Here is a 26,559-nt window from a genome sequence, read left to right on the forward strand (position 1 = left end):
CAAAAAAAAAAAAAATAATAGTAAATAAGACACTTCAGGGGAAGTTTTCAAATGTCATATCATGTCAAAGGTCCCCAAAACAATCTACAGAGGAGTTAGAGTTTGTGGTACACTCCCTTTTCATTCGTTTCTGGCCATCTCCTTGGTATCCAGTCCTTCCTGACAATGAAGCTAGGTGGGTAGGGTGATGTACTTCTTTTATAATCCATTCTGAATTATTAATAAGTCATTCCCCAGTATGAGCACTGAAACAGGGTCAAGTGCACAGGAATCACATCAGATAAAGGAACAATAAAAGAAAACAAGAACTATTTCCAGTTGATAGAGATGGAAAAATAAAACAGCATCCCATGAGTTGAATTCAACTGTTATGCCTTCAGGGCTTAATATCATCATTATAAGACATAGTTTTATGGATTCTGTTTATCAAATAAACATTATCTATTGCACTACATGTATATGTCATTATATCACATATATTTGTGTTTTATATTAGAGATACTAATTGAATTACTCTCCCAATATGGAGACTCGAGTCTATATTAGTTAGACATAACGCGTTTAAAAAAGAGGGGAGAGTCACAAAGTTATGTGGAAAGAGAGGGAAAGAGATCTAAAAATGAGAAAGGAGATAAATATGATCAAAATGAATTTTATAAAATTTTCAAATAACTAATAAAAATTTAAATGACAATAAGAAATCTTTAGAAAAAAAGAAACTTCAGATCATCTTCTCTGTTTGGACAAAAAAAAAAAAAAAAAAAAAAAATCCTGGATTCCCCTTGCTGTGGTATAAATCATTTACCTTAAGGGTTCTTGAATCCCAGGACGCTGGGTTCTACCTAGTACTCAATTTGGTGACTGCAAGCAAAAAGACCCAGGATCATTATTTTATTTTTCTTTTCTTTTCTTTTCTTTTCTTTCTTTCTTTCTTTCTTTCTTTCTTTCTTTCTTTCTTCTTTCTTTTTTTTTTCTTTTTAAAAGCATTTATTTCAAAAAATAAAGCCACAGTTAATTTCACATAAATATCTGGGGAGGGGTGAGAGGGGCTGGAAGCAAGCCTGGCCTCCTCTTCTCTTTCACACTGTATTGTAGAAGCAAAGGAGATGGCTTGCCGAACCAGCGGGACAGCCATAGCTGCTTCATTGTCACGTGATCAGGGAGAACCTCATTGTCAAAAAGGAGCCGTACATGTCGTGGATTTAGCATTAGTCGGTGACACAGAACCCTTCGGAGATGGCGGACCTCAGCTCTAACAGAACATCTAACATACTTGTTCTGAAGGACATTTTTATTCTTGTCTTTGCCAGAACTCAGCCGCTCCAGGCACAGGCTCAGCTGTTCATCATATCGATAATAGTGAGCTTTGGAGTGGTCAAAACTGCTGAAAGGGAGTCCAAGGTTGCTCAGGGCTGGCTCTTCACCACTGGGTTGACAGACTCTGTCCAAGCATTGGGACTGATAGAATTCCCGAATCTGTTTCTCTTCACTGTCTTGCAAGCCTGGTACTAGTTTATACACGATGTCCTGCATGACCCGATCCAGTTTGAGATTGAGCAGCGGCTGTGTCTCGTGGATCTTGACGTTGCACATGGGGCAGTACTTGCTGGTTTGCAGGTACTTCACGATACAGCTTTTACAGAAGGTGTTGAGACACTGTGATAGTGGTGGCATCCACGAAGTAGCCTGCGCATAGGCAGCAAACGATGTGTTCATTCAGGTCTTTGATCTTCACCCGGACCTCCTTCCTCTTCGTTCCGTAGTAGGTCCATCTTGTACACTGACTGGAGCTGGTTTCGAAGCCTCATCGCGATCGCCTATTTTATTTTTCTTTTGCAACAATATTCTGTTAATTTCTTTGTTTTGTTTTAACCTCTGTAGACTGAAACTATTCCTCAAAAAATCTCTAGAGGTATTCTTATTGTTAAAATTACTTCAAATTCTCTTTTCTGAGCAGCTTGGTGGGGAGAATAATTACAGGGTACTGACACGGTTCTACAATTGCCGCACAGTGAAGTAACCAAGGTCTCTGTGTCTTTTGTTTTCTTTCCTTAAGATAAGGAAATGTAGAGATGTAGAGATGCTTGTCAAGCAATCCTGTCAGTGCTTTGCACACTATCTAAATTTTACTCCTTAATCCCAGTGGTGTTGCTGTTCACCTCCCAATTTACCAAGGTAGAAAAATAACACGTTAGAGCTTTTGTCCTTTTTCAATATTTACAATGTGATCGTTAACTATCTCAAAACCAGAGCCCAGCAACCATTCAAATGCAAGGCCCAAATTTCAGTTGTTTCATACCATATTCATACATTCATTAGTTTAATATCTAAAGTTATACAGAAAAGCGGTGCACTTGGAACATTCAAAGACAACAAAATATATCAGAACTGAATTATTCCCATTAGGAAACGTATAAACTGTTAAAGGAAAGAAACTTTACACTTAATTAAAACTAACATGCTAGTGTCTCTAGTCAAGAGGAGGAGCCGCTGAGATGTCTGTCATGTGGCAAAGGCTGTATCAACAGATAACCATCTGAGTGTAGCTTTGATGGGTTCAGGTTAAGATATTAAGGTGGGGTTGGTTAAGATCAAAACACAAAGGCAAAGACACAAATACCCACATGGCCCAAATAGGATGAACAGAACCTGACAATATGTATGGTCTAATTCAAAGGCCATATCTACTGTCAGAGTTGGGGGTTCTACATTGCTATCAAGCTCCTAGGAGGTGTTTTGGTAACCAAAAAATAATTTACAAGTACCTCCCTAAAGTCAAGATTATCAATATAAATAGATTTCTAAGAGTACATAGCCTAAAGGCCAGGAGGTATGGCAGATGTGTAAAAAAACTCAAGAGCAACATGGAAAATATCAGCAAGTGACCTGATCATACCAACTAGCAGAAGCATGATGCTTCTATCTTCTTTCATTACTTCTGTCAGTAGAAAGCTGTTGGGTCAACTTTGCAAAGATAGAGTCAGTTCTACTCTGTACTCACATTTAAAATAATACACATAGAAATGGGGACATCTGAGGTTCCTGAACCTCAATTAAAACCTCAGCTGCTCAGGACCAAGTTGGTACATTCCCAGTATTACTCTGGGTAAGTCAGCTTTGTTCGTGTATCTGATTTGTTGGTTGACTAGTTTCCATGCATTTTCCTGTTCAGTGCTACCCTGGTTTATGCTCAAGCAATGTGGAATTTGGAAATACTAGTGATGCTGGGCCACAGATTTACTTTGTGATTTATGTCAAATGAGGGGATAGAAAACCCAATTTGAGTGGAGAATCTGGTGAAATTTTGCTGTGAATCCATCTAGTCCTGGACTTTTTAAGTTTGAAGGTTTTATATTATTTTAAATGTCCTCATTTGCCATGAGTTTGGTTAGGTTGATGACTTCTGTGGTTTAATTTTGCTACTTTAGCTGACTTAGAAATTCATCCATATCTTTTATGCTTTCCAAACTAATGAAAAATGAGTATTTAAATTATTCTTTTAAAATATTCTTAACATTCTTGGTGTCTCTTGTAATTATCCTCTGTACATTTCTGATTTTGTTGATTTGAAATACACACACACATATATGTGTGTGTATATATATATACATATATATATATATACATACATATATTCATATGATATGAAATATCTAGAGAAAGAGGAGGGGGTACAGTCAAAGATATGAAGGGAAGGGGGAAATAATTTGATTATATTATAATATCAAAAGATAAGAGAAAAAACCTTTAAGAAAATCGTGTAATGATGCAAGTTTTTAACCCCAGCACTAGGAAGGCAGAGACAAGCTCATCTCTGAGGTTGAGTGGCCAGCCAACTTAGGCTGTCTTGTATTTGATGAGATTCTCAGGAGACCTTATCCCCCAAAAAATGGAAGAAGGAAGAGGTAGAAGAGATTCACAAGATGATTCAATGGGTAAATTGACTTGTCACACAAGCCTGGTGACCTGATTTTAATCCCCAAAATGTACATAAAGTTATAAGGAGATAATTGATTCCACAAAGTTATCTTCTGACCTCAGTAATTGCACCATGACATGCACACAGCACAGCATGTGTTCCCATATACACACCATCCACTCATACATACAATAGTATCAATAAAACTAATAATCGATTTTGTAAGTGTATGGTTCCTGAGGACTAATACTTGAAGCTGTACTATTGCCTACATACATGTAGACACATACCCTCACACATGTGCATGCATACATCCACATATACACATGCATACACTCACACATGCACATGCAATACCTACACATGATCAGGCATACCCCCACAAACATGTATAAATAAAATCTAAACAATTTCAGAATATAACCTAAGAAATTAAAAGTGTCTCTTTCTTGCAAAACAATAATTACTGGTGAAGCATCATCTTAGTTTAGTACCAAAAGCCCCATTATGTATTAGTATTATTACGGACATGACAAAGTTCTGCTTTGTAACCAACCAGAAATGTAGAAATTTGAATTGTTCTCATTTTCAGTTTGGTTTATACTATAGTGTGTGTTGGCTGATTTTTCAGAAGGAAACTGATTTTTGAGATCTGAGTCATAATCAAATCAGTAGTCAGACTAATTTGGAAAAGAGTCCTTTATACAGACTTCTCATATCATAATCTAAGATGTTCAAAGCTCAAGCATTTCCCCCCCGGGAACCTTGAAAGGTAAAATACCAAAGGCACACTCATTAAAAAGTGAGGCCTTGCCTCTATTAGGTCAATCTTGACTAATTGGAGAATGCTAAGAATATAAAATCCATCATTGTTGATATTTTAGTAATCTGGGAGTACAAATTTTATTATTAAGTTTAGATCTTTACATCAGCAAAAAAAAAAAAAAAAAAAATAGTCAGGATGCTGAACAACAACAAAATAGCTACCTAGTTTAAAGGAAAGAATCATTTGAGTCCCTGTTAAAATTACATCAAGGTTACCTTTAGAATTGATCCCAGAATATATTCCAAATCTGAGTATACGTCATACGGTTAATGACCATTTTAGGGTCTTGACAACTTGTTCATGTGAGTAAGAAGCTTGGACTCTTAATCTAGCACACTCCCCCTGCATTATGTAACAGGGTATTAAATTAGCGAACAGATTTGAAACTGGAAGAAAAATTGGTAGAAACCACCGTGATTGTAGTGATAATCCATATGTGTGTAAGATCTAACACCTAGAAAAAAGACCTATGGCCTCATATGTGGCTAGCTACAAATGAGTTTTATGTAATTTCTGCTCCATCATGCCCATGACAAGAGCAGGGCAAGGAACAAGAAAAGGTAGCTATTTTTAGTCCCAGTTCTCAGTTCAACCAGGGACCATCCCTCTCCAGACTCAGCAGATGGTGGACCAGACAGCTTTGTCTGATGACATAATTAGTTTTCAGCAACTCATTATCACCTCACAATGGAATCTAGAATAAAAGCTTAAAGTGCAGGATTTTAAAGGGCTTATTTGAATGCGGTAAAGTGAGTTCCTTAGGTTAAATCTCTCATCAGAAATGGGTTTGTCTACTCAGGAGGCATTGGAATAGAATGAAGACTAAAGAGAAAATGAAAACGGTAAATAAAGTCTCATGTCTCTCACATCAAAACATTGTACAAACCATGATGTGCATTCCTGATGAAACACTGTAAAGCCATGCATTTTGAAATACAAACAAATTAGGGACAAAGAAGACCTGAATTCTAGTTTCATGTTTTAAGCTAATTACAGAGGTAGAGGCAAGGTTAAAGTTCTATTCCCTCATCAACAAAATGAAAAATATGGGGCACAGCAATGAATATTACACTGCCCTTCTAAGCCTAAAACTTTTTAATTTTAGTAGCATTTAGATGAGGTCAAGTCTGCAGCCTCTTTGAGACATTTAGGAAAAATATAATTTTTCAGATAAAGTTATTTTGAAAATTGCTAAGCATTAGGAAGCATTATTTTTAAACAGAGCATAAATTCTGTGGAAGGGCCATCTGTCTTCAGCAACAGTATGCCACCCACCCTGTGCCCAAATGCACTGGCTGAGATGGGAAGTGCCTGGGCCAGATGAACAGAAAATTGGGGCCAACGGAAGCTGAGTGACAGCCAAGCTTGAAATCTGCAGGACAGTATCATCAAGGAGGAATGATGGTGTCTGGAGATTCCTAGGGCAGTGTGTTGAGCCTGCTTAAGCCTATGAGAAGCTGGCACAGATGCCCTGTTCTCTGCCTTCAATATGTGACTCTCACAGAATGTTTGACAAATGTGCCATAAAAACCTATAATACAGAGCACTGTTGCACTATGGTGAAAATGAATTCAAGACTCTTTCCCTGCTGACATAAAAGTGCTTTCTGATATGGTAGAAAATCTAACACTTTGAATAGCCAATGTCTCTCACCTCACTCTATCAACGTTCTAGAATGTTTTACCCCAATAACATGTCTGCATGTTTCTATCGAAACTTCTACTACCTAATGCTAGATGAAAGTCAAAGTCAGTTATCTCATGCCACCAGCCACATTTCACAAATGTCCAATATGTATCTAACTAGCACTGTATAGAATCAAGCAGATCTCATTGCTCCACAGAGATCTACATTGGCCATCCTTAACTCCATGGAATTCTCTTTTACTGTGATTTATAGTATATAACAAATATGCAAACACTTTTTTATTGGATATTTTACTTATATTTCAGATGTTATCCCCTTTCCCCATTTCCCCCAACACTCAGAAATTCCCATCCCATGCCCCCTCCTCCTGCTTCTATGAGGATGTACCCCCACCCACCCACTCTCACTTCCCCACCCTCGAATTCCCCACACTGGAGCATCCAGCCTTCACAGACCAAGGGCTCATTTAATTCATTGTTATTATAAAAGAATGAGCAGGTCATTGAGCCTAGGAAGAATTGATTCCACCTATGTCATAGTTTAACAATTTCTTTCAGCTAGCTTTGCAGAATCCCGAGGAGAATTTTACCAGCAAAGCTCCAAGATGAACTAACATTGAAAATCTCAGTTTAGATTTAAGCATAATTTAAAAAGAATGTCTCATAATTAAATGAACTTTTTATTATTTAATATTATTTCATTATTAATGGTTTTATTTGTGGGTTAATTAAAATAATGTAATATTATTGAAATAAAACAACTAAAATACCAAATTTACTCATATATTTTATGTATTGATCATTCCATTTTAACTATGGATCAACTTATAACATAATCATTTTATGATATTACAAAATTGACATATATCAGCGTCAAGTTAAAAAAAATTGATTTCAATCTTCAACCTTTCCCAGGCTGATACAGTAGAATATTGTCTTGGATCAAGTGTTATCTGGGAGCCACAAGTAAGTTACCCTTGTGATCATGAGGTTAAATAGCTGATTCTCTGCAGTGTGGTATAATGCAAAACTAGGGGTGAGACAGGGACCTCCTTGTTTCCATTAACACAGGTAGAAGACAGTAGCCCTATTTCAAAAGACAACATAAAAATGGCATAACAAATTTATATGTTTAGAGTTACACTGTGAATTGTATCCCTCAGTATGATGATTTCAAAGAACAAGGAAGAACTCCCTGTCTTTATGCTTTGCTGAAGCACGGGCAGCCATGTGAAACAGGACTGAACAGCAACCTGGTGATCCAACAACAGGGAAGCAAGTGGCCTCTCCACTGTGCTATTTCTTCTTGGGTTTGTGTAGAACTATGAAGAATAACATTCTTGTTTACTTTATTGCCTACTCTCACACAGAAAGCTGAAGGAAATAAGAGTCATGCTTTAGGTTTTCTTGTTATTTCTGTAGAATAGAGGCTTTACTGTTTTATGATCTGATGGGGGAGCAGGAATTCCAGCTTCTATGGCTTATGTGGGCATTGAGGGGTTGAAGAGAAAGTCAAAGAAAAATATTGCATCTGAGACTTTCCCTTCCTGGTATCACTTTCGGAGCTCAACAACATAAATATATCTTTTGTGTAAAATCGTTTCAACTAACATTGGTGTTCATGGGGATATGCTCATAGAAGTCAGAGAACAGTTGCATGCACCTGCAAGTACACATGCACACAAACACAAAGATATACAGATATACAAACATACACACATGTACACATACACAGAAACACACATGCACAAAGGTTTGAAGTTGTCAAATGAAGAATATTGGCTATCTATGGTCTCATTTTTGCTTTTCTAATATTCACATTTTTATTTCTTTATTTCTTTAAGCAACTTTTTTTTAAAAACTATTTTAAAATCTTGACAGCCCATGCCTGCCAGAAAACCAAAACTTTCCCCTGCGTCTCTTGCTCTCACTCTTGCTCTCTGTGTCCTTAGATATGACCCCTCATTCTCATCCCTAGTGCTGCAACAGGACACCAGCTACAGCCTTCTCTCCCTATTGCTTACATCTCCTGTGAATTCCAAAGACTATCTCCTCTTAACCTCCCAATCTACTGCCACATTGCTGTATCATAGCCCCCAACTATAGCAGGTGCCCCCACTTCTAAACAACAAGCCATGCCTGCTAGAAAAGCAAATAGGCTGCCTGCAGACCTTCTGCTCCTTCATGTTTTCCCAGACTCAATCCCTCAGTCTTATCTTAAGTTAAGCAACAGAACTCCATCTCCAGCTTTCCCTCATCTCTGCCCACACCTACTGTATGTAGATCCTATAAAGCATCCTCTCCTAACCTGCCTCCCTCAATTTTTTGCTTTGTTCCAGACCCCAACTCCACCAGGCACCCAACCCAAGGGCCACTTCTTCCAAGACAACAAGTAGACTTCAGACAGACCCACACCTTTCCACTATTCATGAGATTCACACACTCCCTGGTCTTATTCCTAGTCCTGTTTTAGGAAATTTGTTGTGATATCCCTTTCGTCTCTGACCTTATCCCCAAAGGATCACAAAGACTTTCTCCTCCCTCCTCTCTCCTTCCAAGTCATCCTAGGACCCCAAGCTTCAACACCAGCAGGGATTTTTTTTGTGAACACACCATATGAGCAGGCCAGGAAAACAGGCAACACAAAGCCATAACACTCTCCAAAAATCAAGAGAGGAAACAGAAACTCAGGAACAGAATACCTACCCAACAAAATCATAGAAAAAATTTCATTCTAACCTAAAAAAGAGATGCCTACAAAGGTACAAGAACCATGTAGAACACCAAATAGACTGAGACAGAAAAGAAAGTCCCCTTACCACATAATAATCAGAACACTAAACATACAGAACAAAGGAAGAATATTAAAAACTTGTAAAACTCCAAAAGAAGATGAACAAGTAACATATGAAGACAGAACTACTTGTATTATATCTCATTTCTCAAATGAAACTCCAAAAGCCACAAAAACCTTTAAAAATGTGCTGCAGAATCTGAGACAAATGCCAACCAAGAATGCTATACCCAGCAAAATTGTCGATAACCACAATAATAATAAATCATAAGTAATTGTGGAGAAAAATACAAATTCCATAATAAAGCCACATTTGAACAATATTTGTCTATAAATTGAGACCTACAGAAAGTGCTAGAAGGGAAACTCCAATTTAAGGAAGCTAACTATCCCTAAGAAAGCAGAAATTAAATAATCTCACAACATCACCACCAACAACATAACAGCAAATCAACAATCATTGGTCATTGATGTCTCTCAATATAAATAGATGGTCTCAATTTCCCAATAAAATGACACAAACTAATAAAATGGATGGGAAACAGGATCTATATTTATCTTGCATCCAAGAAATATACCTTAAGATCAAGAATAGATATTATCTTTGAGTAAAGGATTAGAAAAAGAATTTTCAAGTAAATGGGCCTGAGAAGCAAGCTGGTGTAGCCATTTAATATCCAACAAAATAAACTTTAAATAAAAACTAATCAAAAGACATGGAGAAGGTTACTTCCTATTCATCAAAGGGAAATCCATCAACATGAAATTTCAATTATTAACATCTATACCTCAAACACAAAGGTATTTAAGTTTATTTAAAAAAAAAAACACTACTATACCTTAAACTACATATCAACCCTCACACACAGATAGTGGGAGACATAAATATCACATTATCACCAATGGACAGGTCATCCAGACAAACACTAAATAAGGAAATACTGACACTCACAGATATGATATACCAAATGGATCTAATAGATATTTACAGAACATTTCACCCAAACACAAAAGAATATACCTTCTTCTCAGCACCTCATGAATTTCTCCCAATATTTACCACACTCACATACAAAGCAAGTCTCAACAGATATAAGAAAATTAAAATAAGTTTCTGGAACCCATCAGAGCACCATAGATTAAATCTGGATATCAACAACAGCAGAAATAAGAGAAAGCTTACAAACTCATAGAGACTAGACAATTTTTTATAGAATGAAAAATGGGTCAAGACAGAAATAAGGAAGAAATTAAAAACTTCTGAGACATCAATGAAAATGAGTACACATCATATCCAAACTTATAAGACACAATGAAAGCCTTACTAAAAGAAAAGTTCATAGTACTATGTGCCTACATTTTTAAAAAGTGGAGAGATTTCATACTAGCAACTTAATAGCACACCTGAAAGTTCTAGTACAAAAAGTAGTTAGCACACCTAAAAGGATTAGGTGGCAAGAAATAATCAAAGTGAATCCCAAAATCAATAAAATAGAAACAAAGAGAATAATACAAAGAATCAATAAAACAGAGTTGTTTTTTCAAGAAAATCAATAAGATAAGACAAATCTGTATCCAAACTAACTAAAAAATAGAGAGAGAATATGCTTTTTACCAAAACAAATGAAACTGGGGGCATAACAACAAACACCTAGGAAATCTAGAGAATCATAAGACCATACCTTAAAAACCCAAATTCCACCAAATAGAAAAATCTATAAGAAACGGATATTTTTTTCATTAAGTACCACTTACCAAAGTTAAATCAAGAGCAGGTAAATATACCTATAATACCTACTGTAATAAAAGAAGTCATCAAACATCTCTCAAACAAAAACTCCTAGAGCCAGTAGGTTTTAGAGCAGAATTCTACCAAATTTTCAAAGAAGAGTTAATGTGAATAGTCCTCAATTTATTCCAGAAAAAAGAAACAGAAGGAACATTGACCAATTCATTTTATGAGGTCACAGTTACCTTGATAGCCAAAACACATAGAGGCTGCAAAAAAAAAAAAAAAAAAAAAAAAAAAAAAAAAAAAAGACAAACTGAATACAAGAACACATTTTTTAAAAGATCAATTCAGATTAGAGATACAATTGATATACCTAAACATAATAAAGGTAATTTACAACAAGCCCATAGATAACACCAAATTAAACTGAAAGAACCTCAAAACAATTTCAGTAAAATCAGGGATGAGAAAAGGTTGTTAACTCTCTCCATACCTATTTAATATAGTACTTTCAGTTCCAAATAGAACAGTAAGACAACTGAAGGACATAGAAGGTATACAAGTTAGAAATGAATACATTAAAATATTGTTATTAGCATATGATATGACAATATACATGAGTGACCTTAAAATTTCCACCAGGGAACTCCTACAGCTGATACTTTCAACAATGTAACTGCTACAAGATTTACTAAACAACAATGAGAAAGAAGAGGAAAAGGAGGAGAGAAAAAGTAGATCTCCTATATACAAATGACAAACAGAAATAAATTATGAAAACAACACTTTCCACAATAGCCTCAAATAATATAAAGTATCTTAGGTAACTCTAACAAAGCAAGTGAAAGATTTATACGATTAAACTTTAAGTCTTTGAAGAAAGAAATTGAAGCTATCGGGAGATGGGAAGACCTCCCCTGATCATACATCAGTAGGATAAACATCCTACCGAAAACAATCTACAGATTCAAAGTAATCCCCTTCAAAATTCCAAGATAGTTCTTTACAGAACTTTAAAGGACAATTCTCAACTTCATATAGTAAAACAAAGCATCCAGGATAACTAAAATAATCCTGAACAATAAAAGACTGCGGGAAGCATCACCAGCCCTGATTTCAAGTATTATTGCAGAGCTTTAAAATTAAAAACTTCATGGTATAGGCATAAAAACAAATATGTGGATCTACAGAATCAAGTTGAAGACTCAGACATAAATCCAAACACATATGGGCACTTGCTTTTTTTTCTTTTTTATTTATTTTTTTATATTTTATTTACATTTCAGATGCCATCCCCTTTCCCCATTTCCCCTCCCTAGAAAACCCTTATCCCATGCCCCCTTTTCCTTTTTGCTTTTATACATTTTTTTAAATGTTAATCAAAGGCTTTATAAGTTTGGTAATGCTCAATCAGAAGTGTAACCCAATACCCAACCTAGATTTATAAACTATCTTTGACTGGTGGAGACATGTGAACATCTGCCTCCATGCCCCTCCTCTCTTTCTCTCTCTTCTTTCTTTCATCACTTAGCTTCACCCTTCCTGTTAAAATAAAACTTTTCTCTCGAAATGCAATTACAGCATAGTTATTCCTAATTGTACCAGTGAGGTACAAGATAGTCCTAATACCCAGTCCATCATTTTGTTGACTAACCAGAACCTCTGTCATCTGTCCTAACTAAAGCACTTAGTTTTGAACCTGGCTTTTTTTTCCTTGGTTTTAGAATGAATGTCAGCTGAAAACCATCCACTCAGATCTTTTCTCTCAAACTAAATAGCCAGGATTGTCCTCAACCCCATCAGAAATCCAGAATGACTGAATTAACTGAAATCATGGGAAGGACTAAGCATAGCTTCTAAAACTTAGCCAATTTATAGAGACTGCTGAACACCTGAAAAGCCCCTATACTACCCAACGTTGGAGCATCAAATCTTCAGCCTTCTGGCCCAGAGTCATCTGACAGACCTTAGTGATGCAGGATTATTAAGGGCTGATTACTCTGTCTAGGCAGATATAATCAGTCGACTATTCTGCAAGTGTGTCCTTTTCTGGACAGTAATTTGTCTGTAGATGGAAAGAGGCAATTCTTGCCTAGTGGCTGTCACCGCACAACTGGAGTAACTCCAAGGATGATCAACTTCTTCTTAGAATCCACAACAGGAAGCTGTCAGGAGCAGACAGGTCTCTAATCAAAATGAACATTAATATAGAAATATTTATAACGTCAATTATATGGACTTCTGATGTTTTGAAAACCAACTATCCATGTAAGGTAACCTGGACTGTTGTCTGTTAACTCCTCTCAGCTATTTCTAAGTAAAATATAGAAAACACCCTAACAATAAAATCAGAGCCATGAATTTGCTATAGTCCCTTAACTCATAGGCTAACCATCCCAAATCAGTTTAAAAAGTTAAAGAAGGACTGGGTCTAAGCCTTATATTCCTAAATGTGTTATACAGGCACAGTGCCCATGAGAGTACCAATATTCATCTCATTTTTATATCAATAAGAAACTCGTACCAATGAAAACCTTAAATTTGAAATCAAAGTAAATTTTGTGCCATTTAAGAAATTATAACTTCATCTTGATACTAATTATACAGATTTCTATCAATAGGTTGTGGTTATGCAATAAATCCTAGCTAATCCTCCCTGTTCCAACAAAACTATGGGTAGACTGAAGACAGGTAGGCACATGAGCAGGGTGGGGATAACAATGATTTGAAACCTAGTGCAATGGAAACTTACTGGAACCTATGAAGGTCATCCTAATGAGGACTCCTAGTAATGGTGGATATGGAGTCCCAATTGGCAAGCTCTTGCAAATTATGGCAAAGCCTCCAGTGATGGGATTTGTTTTCATACAATTGCGTTGTTGGTCAGAGGGGTCCCATAGAAATTTCCAAATAAAGCTGATTCTAAGGCAAAGGTTTGCTCTCTGCAAATAGACAGCAGGGCCCACTGCTGAGGACAACATCCACACAATTCATTGAGCTTTAGAAGTCAAGTTGGTGCCTATATGGAGCCTTCAGTCCTATCTTCTAGTTTCTTTGGTATGGGAAGGTAATCTACTAAAAAGAGGAAGAAAACAAAACAAAAAACAAAAACATGGACACAAACAAGCTACAAAGCCTTTGATCTACAATCTGTCCTGCTTACAAAATACGCTAGGGTGATAGTGATACAGAACTTGTGAAAGTAACTAATCAATATCTGATTTGCCTTAAGGTCCATTCTTCAAGAAGGAACCAATAACAGATACCGCTTGAGTAACCATAAATAACCAGAGATTAAATAGCCCAAAAACCAAGGGTAAATCTATATACAAATGGTTTAAAAATTAATAAAATAATTCCAAATGATATTGTTATAATCATAGATCAGTGCGTTATTCAGTCATCAGAGACCTTCCTCCAACAGCAGATAAGAACAGATACAGTGATCCATAGCAAGACATTATTTAGATAGAGAGTCTAAATTGGGGATCCCATCAAATCCTTCCATTTGAGCTCATGGAATCCTGTGGAAAAAGATGCAAAAAGATTGTGTTAGAGGGAATAGAGGATATAAGGAGAATATGGCCCTTTGAATCAACTAATGAAGGCACATATGAGCTCAGAGAAAGAAAGCAGCAGGCATAGGACCTACCTTGGTCTACATCAGGTCCTCTGCATATGTATTACAGATACTAGCTTATTATTTTCATGGGACTTCTGACTGTGAGAATAGGTGGGTCTCTGACATTTTCACTACTCTAGAGAACTCTTCTTTCTGTTGGGTTGCCATGACCAACTTTGACATGATAGCTTTTGCTTCATCTTGTTATATTTTATTTTGTCATATTTTGTTATTATCTCTTACATGCCCATTCTTTTCTAATGAAAGAAAAAAGTGAGTAAATTCAGGGGGAGAGGAAAGTGCAAAGGAAATGGGAGGAGTTGGTCAAGAAGAAACAGTATCAGGAAATATCATTTGAGCAAGGAATCTATTCTCAATATAAGAAAAAAAGAGAAAAATGATGCTATGAGGGTAAAAGATTCTCATACATGCATAAAATGCAGGGTTTCTCAACATGTGGGTCACGACTCCTTGATAGGTTTAATGTTCTTTTACAGGTATCTCTTAAGTCTATCAAGAAACAGACATTTACATTATGATTCACAACAGTGGCAAAATTCAGTTACAAAGTAGCAACAAAAATAATTTTATGGTTGTGGTCACCACAACAGGAGCAACTGTATTAAGATATTGCAGTATTGGAAAGGTTGACAACCACTAATATAATGTGTTTTGGTCAAACTCACATCCATTCACTCCCCTTCAATTATTTTACTATCCCTACCACCACCACCACTTGTCCTTCACAACTTCATGTGCTCTCTTATCTTTTAAACCCATGATGTCTAATTAATGTTACCTGTTGTGGGCTGGGAGGTGGGTTGAAGCATCTACTGGAACATGGATACCCTTGCAGAGACCATATCCCTCAAGAAAACTTACTCTCCCTCCCTCAGTGACTATCAATTTCCAAGTTTCTTAGATAGAAATGGGATTTTTGAGTCCCTTCTTGTTCATGATGAGATTTTGGCTCATATGTTACTGTGCTGGTTTTATATATGCATTCAAGGCCATACATGTGCATATCATTCCTATAATGTAGAATATAATGGGTTTTTATCAACTCGTGATAAATCTATATAAATCTTGGGAAAAAGGAATATCCATCAGATTGTTCTAAGACCTGTCTGTGGGCCATTTTTTGATTTCTAATTAATGTCTATTGTAGGTGTTGGGTTAGTGTGTGTGTGTGTGTGTGTGTGTGTGTGTGTGTGTGTGTGTGTCCCGTGTTTGTCTCACCATGGGGCTAGGGACACTTGAGGAAGACAGAGGCATGGGAAGTTTGTCTGTGCTCTTCCCTAACTGGTGCTGGAAGGGTGTTGGGCTGTGTGAAGCTGTGGGACCCCCAAACCAAGGGTGCAGGAGTGCAATCTGAGATCCTATGGAGGGCCGGGGCTAGCTCGTCTGGCTCTCAGGCTCTTGGGTACACAGGTGCTGCTGGGGGAAGCCACAGAAAAGCAGAGAGCAAAGTGGGGGAGGCCCATTGGCGGATTGGCTGTGGCTGAACGGGGAGAAAGGGAGAGCAACTCTGGCTGTGTCCTGCAGGGATGAGAGTCTTGCTTGGCTTGCTTGGGTTGGTAGTCTTTGTGGTTGGGAATGGAGAGAGGTCTTCTGTGTGTGGAGGGGTGCGTGGGGGTGTTAGACAGAGGCTCTGTAGGTAAAAACCTCCATTGTTCCCCACGGCAGATTTTGATGAAAGAGAAATGGTCCATGGTTTTAAGATGTTTATTATCATGGCAGAAAGTAGATGAGAAACTGTACCCCAGTTTTCTTAGAGTGAGCCTGAGGTTAAGTACCTTTTGCAGGGAGGAGGGTCTGGGAAGGAATGCTTAATTGGCTATGCCCTCTGGCCTTTAGGTATCTCATTAATATGGCGATCTGTATTGAGGCTTTGTGGCCTGTAGTCATGCCCTCTACCTGTGGAGAGGCTACAGGGAATTACCCTACATGACTGAAGGACACAAGTCTATGGAGGGCTGCGGCCTCGAGTCAGGAGCCTAGAGTCTGGGAGCATGGTGAAATGCCTGCTGTTCCTTGCAGAGGACCCTGTGGGGTCTCCAGCGGTTTCTAGCTGGTTGTCCATCAGAAATCAGGCTGCCTTTCATGGTCCTACAGTGTGTAGTGCCATTTCTGTGCAGGTGGTCAGTGTTGGTATAAAAAAAAAAATGCTACCTGAGCAAGCCAGGGAAAATAGCCAGCAGGCAACATTCCTCCAGGAACTCTGCTTCAGTTTCTGGTTCCAGGTTCCTACTTGAATTGCTGCCCTGACTGTCCTCAATAATGGACTGTGACATGGAAATGTAAGTAGAATAAACCCTTCCTCTTCTAAGATGCTTTTGGTCATGGTGCTTATTATAGCACAAAAAGAATACAAGGCCATGTGGCAAACATTATTTCACTTCAGACAACTGTTATCCCTGGCCCTTACAATCTTTCTGTCCCTTCTGCTATGATTCCTTATATTGCAATGTATTGTAGAAGTGTAATATTTCTGTCTCATTTAAAGCTGATCACTCCACAGTTCTTTATGTTCTTTCTGCATGTTGACTATTGTCTGTATCTATTGTGAAAAGAAGTTTCTCTGGTGACAGTTAACACATGCACCAATATATACATAGAAAGATAAGAACCTAGGGGGCAGTTTAATACTATATCCATTTAGCATAATGATAGCACTAAGCTCTCCCCTAAGGCCTATGACCTAACATACCACAGAATTTTGGCTCAAGCCATGATTTCCATTTTATGGAGTAAGTTTATATCCAGTCAGAGAACAGTTGATTGTCCTCATAATATTCTTGCAAATATTGCACCAATGGGCATACCTTGTTGAGTCAATCATCACTGCATCTCAAAGGGTTTAGATCAGGGTAAAACTGTTGAATAATTTTCACCTGTGGTAGCATCAATAAAACATTCAAACACTTTAAAAGCCAACCAGTTTGGATGAAGTTTCTATACAGTACCAGGTTGATTTCTCCATATTTTATGGCTCAGGTACATTGTGTCATAAGCAATAAGGTTCCAATATTAAATTCTACAGGGTAAATAAGAGAGAAAATTAATTTTTTGTAATGTTTATGGTGTCTATGGGACCCAATTGCCATTGCCAACAAAGACACAACCTGTGCTAGGAACTGAAATTTTTATTTGATAGCCTATGGAATCTGAAAGAGGTTCTAACCCCCCATTACAGAGGCTTTTGACTTCCTTTTATATGTGTATATGTGTATATTTTAGGAATCTTCTACAGTTAGCTTTCTAGGTAGTATTTCCAAAGATCTTAAGTGTTAGTTATCACTCTTCTTCCCTCTTCTACTGTCCCCAACTCCTTTTAACACTTCCTATCCCTTTATTTCCTGTTTCTTCTTCACACCACCTACAGTTACCCCATTCCCTTAAAATATTCCCTACTCAAGAGTCCTTTAGTATTCCCCTGATTTCTATTAGAATTTTAATTTAAAAAACTAACATACATATACAGAAAAACATGAAGCATTTGTCTCTCTGGCTCTGAGTTGCCTCTCTCAGAATAATTATCTCAAGCTCCATCTCCATTCACATACAAATTTCATAATTTCATCTTTTTACACATGAATAATAGTTCATCTTGTAGATGTATAACTTTTCTTATCCATTCATTAGTTGATGCATCACTGTGGGCTGTTGTCATTATGGCTGTTATGAATAAAGCAACAAGGAACATGGATGATAAAGTATCTCTGTAGTAGAACACTGATTTCTTTGGGAATATTCCCAAGAGTAGTGTAGCTGGATCACATTGTAGATCTCTTCCAAGTTTGTGAAGAATGTCCACACTGATTTCTATGGTAATTACAAGAACTAGTAGTCCAATTAACAGTGAATAAGTATTCACTTCTCCCTATACCATCACTGGCATCTGGTATCATTTATATTTCAACTCTATCCATGCTGACTGGGATAAGATGAAATTTCAGCATCATTTTGGTTTGTATTTTCCTGATGCCAAAAGGTATTTAACATTGTTTTAAATATCTCTTCATCATTTTTATTTCTTCTATTCGGAATCCCCTTTAATTCCATGCTCCCATTTTCAGTTAGGTTATTTGTTTCCTCAGTGTTTAGTATATTTTATATTCTAGACAATAACCCTCTGCTAGATTTACATAGCCAGTAGAAAGGTTTTCCCATCCTGTGGGCTGCCTCTTCACTTGAATCATGTTGTTTTTGTTATGCAGAAACATTTGAGTTTCATGAGGATCAATACATCAACTCTTGCTCTTAATGTCTACATTTCTGGGGGTCCTATGCTTATGTATATACATGTACGACTGTGTATGAACCTGTTTGTATATGAGTGCAAGTACTTTCAGAGACCAGAAAAGAGCATCATTTCCTCTAGAGCTGAAAAAAACATGCAGTTTCAAGCTACCTAATATGAGTGTTGAAAAACAGCCTTGTTCTTACAAAGGGAGTGTGTGCTTTATCACCACTGGACCATCCCCAAGCCCTGTAGTTACTTCTTCCTATTTTAGTCAGTTTCAGACTTTATTTATTTATTTATTCTTTCTTTATTCTGATGAAAACACTGGCTTTTGTTTGCCTTCATCCCCTTCTTGTTATTATGAACTTTTTATACTTTTTGCATCACTATTCAAAAGGCTAATTAATTCATAAGGACGATGAATAAACTAATGATTGTTCCTCCAGAAGCATTAAGGCTGCGTTGTGTCGTCTCCTTTCTTTTTCCTTTTCTTCATTGAAGAACTGTATTTAGATCACAACAGTGTGCACTTCAGTAGTCTCTGTTATGTGCGCAAATTTTTGAACATGTTTTTTTTTATTTTCTGTGTCTGTGCTTTTGCAATTCAAACATACTTTTTGAAGATTCTTGAACTGGAGTTTCTCTTTAACCTTAGGCATGCTACAGGCTAGCATGAGGGATTGACTGGCACACATGTGCTTTCTCTATTGAGCTTCTATTCCTCCTCCCAATGCTAGTATTTATCCAATTTTCTCCTTAGCAGATGATCACATGGACCCCAGCAAAGAGTAGGTGAAAAATAACTGCATGGTGATTGGAACCCATAAGAGACAAGCTTGGTTTTATCTGTACAACTTACCCCAGGAAAGAATAAGGCCAGAGCTGCTCTGTCAAGCACAAGGCAAAGCATAGAATAAAACTGAATGGAGTCAGACATATGGTGGTGACAGAAAACTGAAAAATAGAGTCAGCTTTCAGACCATGAATTCAGACAGAGTGACAGTAGGTGCCTCTCTGCTCCAAAATTTTTTCTACCCAGAAATTAAAAATATCTGAATCATTGTATTAACTCGTATTAAATCCTCTTGAAACTAATAGTAATTTGGTAATTATTTCATAAAAATAATATTTTAAAACTGGTAAATATTTTAATTCAAGCAAACTTGCTTTAAACTGTCCAATTTGCAAAAGTACAGGAAGGCAGTTGTGAGATTCTACTATAATTAATAGCCTCATTGTTAAGTGAATTATACAATATTAAAAAATCACCAAGGAGACAGCATTGGAGATAAATGCCCTCATCTGAGTTGGACAAGAGCTTCTGAGAGAACCACATTATAAAGTCCTTTCATTTAAAAAATTACATTTCCAGGGCCTAATATTGTCAGAAAGACAAATAATCTGCCCTGGTAAGAAATATAGATTTAAAGGATTGTATTTAAGGGCCCAGCATAGTGGCTGTATATCATTGTCAAGCAGAAAGAAGGAGTCGAGCCTTAGAATTTGCATACCTGGGTCAACTTATGAGTGCGTTAACAGATGAGGCATCCTTGAACATTGCTAAATCTGAGATACTAGATGCTACCTGCTTGATATGTGGCCTGAGGATGCTTCCAGATAAAGGTATTATTTTTAAGAAGCCAAGAGATCAAAATTTGACACCATTAGGAAGTAGATGGCTATACTCATATCTAAAAGGAAATTACATATGCTGCACATAACAAGACAGGGGAGTAGCTGTGTGTCAGAGAGTAGAAGAACCAAGAAGAAAACATAGACTAGAGCCTTGATTTTATTTAAATGAGAATAAATGAATGAACAAGAATAACCAGACTTAGAATAACCTTCTTTGAAAAACTCCAATGAGTTCTGCAACATCTTTAGCTGTCTGGGACCTAAACCTGAGTAGTTAGAAAAATCAGATAATACTGTGAGTGGATGAGCCCATGGAAGGAAGAGGGGCATGGACTCCAGTTTGATTAGTTGTCTTCATCCATTCAGTGTGCTACCATACATATACCATAAGCTGGTAATTTAAGCAGCAAACATTTGTTTTTCACAAATCTAGAAACTGAGAAGTTCAACATGCTTACAGAACAGAAGGCTGATGAGAACTCACATTGTGAGTACCGGAAGCTCCCTCATTATATTCTCACATACTGAGGAGCAGAGAGAGCTATGTGAGTGCTCTTCTTAGAGACACTAATACCATCACATCCAACTCACCTCCTACATGATCCTTCTTTTAACACCATCTCGTTAGAGATTAGACCTTCTACATATGAATCTAGTGTGGACACACACATTTGAGTTCATAACAGTTGGCATTTGCTTGTAAAGTATCCTCATGAATAAGGTATCTACCAATATTATAAAGTGATCAATATTGGAAAAGCCAGTCCCTTCCTGATCATCAGGGCCTTGGATGACAAAGCTTCATAATACAGAAAATAAGACATAGGTAATATATTCTGAATTAATGAAATATTCCCAGTGCTTTGTATAAATGGGTTCTGGGTTTCACTAGGGACTTGTTGGTATTTTTGGTGGTATCATATCTAGTTTTGATTGTTAACTTGATGGGCCTGAGAGACATCCGAGAACACTTCTGGGTGTGTTTCTGATTAGGTTTCTAATGAAAGTAAGCTAAGAATGGTTCTGATCTAATCAATGGTCTAATCCACTGATGAATTTAAAATCTATATCACCTATTGGAAGGTCGTAGAACTGCAGGTGAAAGGGGTAGTGGCTGGAGGAAATTAAGACCCTACAACACAGCTTTGAAGGCTGTATCTTGGCCCTGACCAATTTTTGTTCTTCATTTGGCTTCCTGGAAGTGATGCATTAAATAGATTACTCCTGCAGATAGGCCTACCACCAAGGCATTTTATCTTGGCAATGGAGTAAACTAACTGTGAAGTGAAACCATGAACCACTGTAGTTTCTTTCCTTTCTTTCTTTCTTTTCTTTTTGTTCTCTTGGGTATTTGGCAAGGCAACAAAAATATAGCAATATGGGTAGTGATGTAGTCCCCTTACTCAGAGAAACAAGCTTAACAGAGTACACTGAAACCTCCTACATAGTACCTGTCAGCCACAAGCACTCTCATGAGAGATTTATTATTATTATTATTATTATTATTATTATTATTATTATTATTATTATTTATTATCACTTTTACTTTTTACAGTCTACCTGTTACCTCTTCCCCTTCTGCCTTCCCACAGTTCCTCATCCTATTCCTCCTCTCCCTGTCAACAAATGGCCATCACTTATCTTTGCTCTCCAATTGATAGTACCTGAAATCTATGTAGAGAATCCTGTTTTTATGAATTTTGGATAACCATAACTAGAAAGAAATCTCTCTCACCCTTTCTTCAAAAACATTCTCAAGATTCTAATAACAAAGACTGCAAAAATGGCTCAGTGGTTAAAGGTGTTTACTGCTCTAATGGAGGACCCCAGTGAGGGTCCAGCGCCCATAAGGTGGCTCATAGCCATCTGTCCTTCTAGTTCCAGAAGATCCAATGATGTTTCTTCTTACTTCCAAAGGCTCACTTGGGTACACATATAAAAATAAAAATAAATCGTTTCTAAAATGTAAAGAAACTTGATACCATAGTAAACATTTCAGGTAGCTAAATTTCCTCACCATATATGCAACCCTGAGGAATCCCTACCATTTTAAAAGACCAAGGTTGTTATGAAGATGGGTAGGTCAGGGAAGGGATGTTGTTCCTAATCATTCTCAAAGTTATGAAAAGACCATTGGTGCAGCTCTGAGAGAAACAATGTTTCTCAGACAGAGCTGGTCAAAGACTCTAACTCCACTTGCCTGGACATCTTAGCCACAGAAACCTGCACTCCTTCAAATGCTGCACATAGGCAGAGAAGGGGTTCAGTGATCACGTTGACAGCTTTCACCCTGCATGACACTGAAGTTCAGACATAGAGCTCTTCCCTGCTGTAAAACAACTGAACTTTCTTATGAATACCCCAAGAGAATCTTATTTTTTTAAAAAAAAGTTATATAGAAAACCTCTTGCTTTGCAGCATACACTCTTGTCCCTTCTCCAGCCTGAGAGAAAATATGCAAACATAAAACAAAAGAACTCTTTTCTTATTCTGAACCCACTGCTTCCTAGAGGCTGTGCCATAATCAGAAGGTGACAGCACATCAAAATCATGCCAAAGCTCATTTACCTGAAAGAAAAGCAGAATGTTGCAGATCAAAGGACAGGATATGCTGAGGTCAGGTAATTCAGAGACTGTTTTCTGTGGGGCCAGTCTAGATATACACTGAAAATATTTAAGGGAATACTACAGATTCTATTTACCTGGTGCAGGCTGTAGCTTAGATATTTGGAGCTTGTAGAAAAGCACTGAGAGACTCAGGTCCTGCAAATCAAATTGGCCTACCTGTGGAAATTAATGAGGAGCACAGGGCAGAGACTGGAGGCTATTCACAGGCCATGTTCCAACACAAACTATCTAAACACCACCTGTGTGTGCTTCCTGGGAGTGACTCACAGACATCATAAAGGGGCAGGATTGTGTGCCCATTCAGCACCAGGGCCTGGACAGCGACCGCCCAGAACATCACTCTGTACAGTGAGCCTTGGAAAAACAGTTGTTTGATGATAGAAAAAGGATTCCTTGAAATTACCAAAGCCATAAAACTGGGTGATTTGTGTGTTAGTTCAGTGTACATTGGATTATAGATGGATACAATGCTTTAACATTTGCAAATTCAAACCTGAGATGTTCCAGAACCTTGACAGTCTGCCAGTGTCCTCTAGCAACTGTCTCCATTAAGACCCATTTGCATCCTGAGCATTTTTTTAATCCTCATACTAACCATCTCCCAATACTATCCCCGAGAAGGTTTTAATCTCAGTTAATGACTTCTGAAAAAAAATTGGATAAAGGATTCTGTCAGTGTTTCTATGCATCAGCCAAATGGCTATTTAATGTAGATGGTTGACCAGAGTAGGTCTGAGCATGTAGGCACTCAAAACAGTGGTCCCAAGATAGACCATTATGAGGCCTGGTTCTCTGCTTGGTTTTTATGCTATAGCCTCAAAGAAGAATTCCCTATCTATCAGCAGTGATCTTAAGAAAGGAGTCAAACCCAGCCTGTGGGGAAAGTCCCGCTTTCCAAGTTCTGCAAGGCAGAACAAAATTTACAATATGGATTTTTCTAAAAAGCAACTTCAATCCCAGTCTGTACCAAATACATTCATAGTATTGCTCCAATGAAGAGTTTGAGAGTGGTAAATCTACCCACATCATAAGAAAGTTCAGAAATATGAGGTTGTAATGGTCCAGGATTATGGAGAAAGGATCTAGGGAGCTTCATTCAACCCTGGATACCTCAGATGAGGATGGCAGGAGTTAACTACCTGCCCCCTCCCAAACTATTGCCATAAAGTTGGCTGCCCCACCATCAATCTTGATAAGAATGCATTACTCTGCATTCTTTTTTTCTAAATTTTTTATTTTTTTATTTTATATTTTATTTATATTTCAGATGCCATCCCCTTTCCCCATTTCTTCTCCCTAGAAAACCCCTATCCCATGCCCCCTTTTCCTTTTTGCTTTTATACAATTTTTTAAAATGTTAATCAAAGGCTTTATAAGTTTGGTAATGCTCAATCAGAAGTGTAACCCAATACCCAACCTAGATATATAAACTATCTTTGACTGGTGGAGACAGGATCCTGGCTATTTACTTTGAGAGAAAATATCTGAGAGGATGGTCTTCAGCTGACATTCATTCTAAAGCCAAGAAAAAAGCCACATTCAAAACTAAGTGTTTTAGTTAGGAGTGGTGACAGAGTTTCTGGTTAGTCAACAAAATGATGGACTGGGTATTAGGACTATCTTGTACCTCACTAGTACAATTAGGAATAATTATGTTCTAATTGTATTTTGAGAGAAAAGTTTTATTTTAACAGGAAGGGTGATATGTAGGAGGAGCTAAGGGGGAAGGAGTACCGAGAGGAAGAGATGGAGTAAGGAGAGGAGAAGATGAAGGAGAGGAGAAGCTAGGTGATGAGAGAGAGAAAGGGGGGGCATGGAGGCAGATGTTCACATGTCTCCACCAGTCAAAGATTACTCTGCATTCTTACTCTCAGTTATAAGGCTTTATTCACTCCTTGTTTGTCCTTATATTATTTTTCCTCTCTAGACCCAACAACCACTGAGTATGCAGATGAAGCATCTTTAAACAGCCCTGTCCTGGCTAATTGTATGTAGCCACACAAACCTTGCCCCAGAGATCCTGATCACCTCACTGGGGACATAAATGCCCCTTCTGCTCCCCCAATAAATGAACATGTTACCCAAAGCTGTTCCCAGGTGTGTTCTCTATCTGAGCATTCATTGCCTGCATTGCCCCCACCTCTGCCCTGTTAAGCTTCCCTCTATTCAATCCAGCTTTGTGTGCAACAGGCCTGGCTACCCCAAAGGGGAAAGTGAACACAGGAAAGCAGAGAAACATCATTCACTCAGGTTCAGTGGATTACTTCAAAAACGTTGCCATCTGCAACAAATCTAAGCTGCCTGAGGACCATTCATTACATCTCAGTGCCAAGTTTAGACATTGTGCTTCCTCAAAGAGCACCAAAAGCTTCAGAGGAGCTCTGTGCCACTCTCCCCAAAATTTTACATCATAACCTTGAACGCTGGCTAGCCTTCTGTGACTATAACAAATACCAAGGTAATCAATTTATAAAGAAAAGGATGTGTCCCTTCTCACTGTGTTGGAGGTTTCCACTATATAAGTGACTCTTACCACTATTTGGGACCTATGGTGAGTTAGTACCTCATTGTAGAACAACATGGAAGAGTGGATTAGAACATCAAGGAAAGTGGGGAGTTTCAGGATATCAAAGGTCTCTTCAAGAGCACAACCCTAATGATCCAAACCTCCCATCAGGCCCTAACCCACAACAGTACTTTCCTAGGAACCAAGCCTGTAAAACATGGGGTTTGGAAGGCATTTATGATCCAAGATGAAACACCTGAACAAGCCAGACTCAGAGAGCCAAAAATCTCCTCCAACCAAAAAACTCAATGACAAGCCTAACCAAATAGGTTGCCATGAGCTGACTGCAGTCTGAATTCCTCCCATTCATTGGGATATCATACTTCTACAAACCTGCAGTATAACCGCATTAAAGCTAAAAGCATGAACCTCAAGCTTAGCAAGAAAATAGGCAGAGTGAGGAGCTGGCCCAGAGAACCTGACCACCTCATCTCTATTCTTCTCAAGGATTAGTGAATATCAATCAAATTATAATAAACACAATGGTACAAGTGTCAATATTTGCTCATTCATTGCTGACTTCAACACAGTTATTCTAATAGTTTTCAAAGATTAAATTGTAACTTTAGTTTTTATTACCCACTAAAACACAATGCTTGTGGGAAAGGTAGTTGGTACAGGCAGAGAAATAAATAAGTAGGGTCTTCCTTTAGGTGAGATAAGGCATGCTCAGAGCCAAACATCTGGGAAAATTTCTTATAGGCACAGTGACAATGAGAAAAGTCTTGATGAGCGACAAACATTGGGCAAGATGATTAGAAAGAAGGGAAGATCTAAGAGTCTTATATAATGCCAAACCCAGAGCCATACTGTGGATTCCCAACTCTGGGTTTTTCCTCCCATCAACATGGGATAGGCCAGTTTGTTCAGTAAAACTGTTGTTTCAAGACTAGAGCAATAAATAGTTCAATGGCTTGGTTGCTCTTCCAGAGGATTCAGGTTTGA

General features: G+C 37.7%; 1 pseudogene; it reads right to left on the bottom strand.

Moving 5' to 3' along the window:
- Positions 1–1,017: 1,017 nt before the first annotated feature.
- On the bottom strand, positions 1,018–1,808 carry LOC117713067 (polycomb group RING finger protein 1 pseudogene; annotated as a pseudogene).
- Positions 1,809–26,559: the final 24,751 nt, after the last annotated feature.

The sequence above is a fragment of the Arvicanthis niloticus genome, chromosome 7 (genome assembly GCF_011762505.2).
Source record: "Arvicanthis niloticus isolate mArvNil1 chromosome 7, mArvNil1.pat.X, whole genome shotgun sequence".
NCBI classification, from domain to species: domain Eukaryota; kingdom Metazoa; phylum Chordata; class Mammalia; order Rodentia; family Muridae; genus Arvicanthis; species Arvicanthis niloticus.